Here is a 3,008-nt window from a genome sequence, read left to right as displayed (position 1 = left end):
AATGAATCTATAGAGAAACCCCCTCAATAGTCATGTCGATGGTCTTGTGGAAAGTCCTCAACTCGTCGTCCAAGGATTCCCTTCTCCAGTATAGAATATGCCTCGACGGAAGCTCCCTACCAACCTTCTTCCTCAGGAATGACGATGTTGGAGCCGTAGAACCTCTCCAAAACCTTAGCCAATACCTCTCAAGACCCTAGCCGAAACCCTCTTTCAAGTTGGGGAAAAGATGGAGAAAAGAATGCTGAAATCGGGGCTGAAATCAGCTTTAAATAGGGCTGGAATCGGGCATCCACACGGTCCTGTGGATTTTTCACACGCCCCTGTGGAATTTCTACGTGGCCGTGGGTAATTTCCACATGCCCGTGTGGATTCTCTGTAATTGTGATTTTCACCTACTACAGTGCTCTGCCAAAAATACTCCCGAATCCACTTTTCATCGAGGTAACATAAACGGGCACATGTTTATGCCGTGGATCGCTTTGCTTCTTCAATGACGGATAAGTTGATGGAGATCTTGTTCTATGTGCATAAGTCGGAATGCTTGAGTGTGACTGCCTTTGTGCCCCTCTAAATGGTTGTGCAAACTCAAATACGGAGAGATTGGCACACACTCTAGCATCTTGCACCCGACTTATATCTTCGCGTTTGAACTTTAGCAAGATTTCCTCCAAAATTGGTGCATTGTGATCCACATTGTCTTTTTTCCTTCATAGTTGGTTTCATAACCCTACATGCATAAAAGTAACATAAAAACACACATATTAGTGTAAAAACTCGAGAAAAATAATGCTCAAGATAAGGAAAGAACGCTTCGCCTTAATATCGCACAAGCACTTATCAAATCTACGGCATAGACATGTGCCCGTTTATGTTGCCTCGATGAAAAGTGTGGATTCGGGAGTATTTTGATGGAGTACTGTAGCAGGTTACTGCAGCAATTTATCGTAGCAGTTACTGTTCACAGCCCACAGAAAATCTGATTTCCAGAAATCCACACGGGCGTGTGGAAATTACACACGCTTTGTGGATGCCTGATTCTAGCCATTTATAAAGCCGTGACTTGTACCGATTTGGGAATTAATCTTCCATCCTTTCTTCTATCTTTTCTCCAACTTTTGGCAGGCCGGCAGCTAGGGTTTAGAGAGTCTTTGGCAAGTGTTTTGGAGTGGTTCTACGGCTTCGACACTGCATTTCTCTTGGAAAATAGTTATTGGGGGAGCTTTCGTCGGCACCGATCCAATGAGGTGTGCCCTAGGCTTGACAAAGAGAACCTTTGGAGAGGACGAAGCTACTCCATAAGACCATCAACATGAATACCAAGGGGGTTTTCCTATGGATTACATGTTTTTACTTTCGATTTCATTATTGATTGTGTCTTGCTCCATGGAGAGCTAAAACCCCCTAGTGGGTACTTGGATTTGTGAACCCTAGGATGTATTTGTTTCATTAACCTTTTATTATGATTTCCTTAATTGATGTCTTTAATTGGGTTCCAATCTTGAATGCTTGTTGAATGATTTCTCCCTTAGAGTGACACTAGTGTTGAGAGTCCATCTTGGTAATCTATGTGAGTGAGTGACACACCATGAGGGTTAGATAAAGCAAGATTGGAGAGGGTTGAGAGGGTGAGTCGAGAGGTAGCGGAGCATTCCCTTTCCCCTCCAGTGTGATTTATCCTACCTCCACGTTTCAAGAGTTCTTTGTTGTCACAATAGATTGAAGGGTTAAGGGATGAACTCCGCTGGGGCTTAGTTATAACTAAGGGTCTTCCGCATGGACCAAAGGGTTAGATCTACATATAGGAATTAGATTTATCACTTGGAATCCCTAGAGCTTCTCGCAACTTTACAAAGTGTGAGGTGTTGAGACTGGTTGATTTCTCTGCCGAGGTATAGTGTAGAGTTAGTCACGGTTGACCTATGGTTTTGGACCGTGTATTTAAGGATGTCCACGACTCATTAAGCATTAGTTAGGAAGTATAATAGTTGATTTTGCACTTGAAGAAATAGTCCTAGGAGGAATAATATCTGAGGACCCCACTTTTATCGATTGCTTTTCCTCTCATTTTATTATGCCTCTCGTTCTTATTTTCTTTAGTTTGTTTGCATCGATCTTTATCCACACCATCAGTATTTCATCTCGACTGAGTTAAGTAGTAATATTTTTGTTTCTATTCCTTATTCTCTGTGGATATGATACCCCACTCACCTAGGATTTATTATTTCAACAGCCCAGTTCAATGGTTTGGCCGATAAAGGATCAAAACAATCACATTAAAAACTTCTTAGAGGTTTGTGACATGCTGAAGATCAAAGGTGTTGCGGATGGTGCTAGAAGATTGAGGGCTTTTCCATTTTCTCTAAAAGGAAGAGCCAAACAATTACTCCATTCATTGCTAAAAGCTTCCATCACGACATGGAACGAAATGGTCGAAGCCTTCCTTGCAAGGTACTTCCCTCCAGGAAAGCCGGCAAAGCTTCGCAATGAGATATCTTCATTTGTTCAGAAGGAACTTGAATCCTTGTTTGAGACTTGGGAGTAATTTAAGGACTCTTACAGAAGTGTCCACAACATGGGTTCCCCGAATTGATAATCATTCAGACTTTTTACAATGGATTGTATCCACGTATAAGACAACTTCTAGATACCGCAGTAGGAGCTATAATGGAGAATAAGACCCCTGAAGAAGCCCGACAATTGGTAGAAGAAATGGCCATGAATAGCTACCAATAGAATGTAAGAAAAAAGAAGAAAGTGGCTGGACTCCATGAAATTGATGCGGTTACATCTTTGGTAGCCCAAGTAGAGGAATTGATCAAGAAATTGGATGCATTGACTTCACCGAGTATAGCTGCTATCACAAGTTGTGATGGTTATGGGGGTTCACATATGCCGTCTGATTGTCCTATTTCGATTACTACTTCAGTCCCAACTGAACAAGTAGATTTTATGGGCAATTCAGGAAAAGTACAAGGCAATCTTTATAGCAACACTGTGGGAGTCTG

General features: G+C 41.9%; 1 non-coding gene across 1 annotated transcript; it reads right to left on the bottom strand.

The window, feature by feature from the left end:
- Window positions 1-2,476: 2,476 nt before the first annotated feature.
- Window positions 2,477-2,582, bottom strand: LOC120266523. Its single transcript, XR_005538194.1, has one exon. It is a non-coding gene; the product is annotated as a small nucleolar RNA R71 (small nucleolar RNA).
- Between the last annotated feature and the right edge of the window lie 426 nt (window positions 2,583-3,008).

Source organism: Dioscorea cayenensis, chromosome 1 (assembly GCF_009730915.1).
Source record: "Dioscorea cayenensis subsp. rotundata cultivar TDr96_F1 chromosome 1, TDr96_F1_v2_PseudoChromosome.rev07_lg8_w22 25.fasta, whole genome shotgun sequence".
NCBI lineage: Eukaryota > Viridiplantae > Streptophyta > Magnoliopsida > Dioscoreales > Dioscoreaceae > Dioscorea > Dioscorea cayenensis.
Note: the sequence above shows the minus strand (reverse complement) of the source record. Positions and strands in the feature narration are given on the sequence as shown.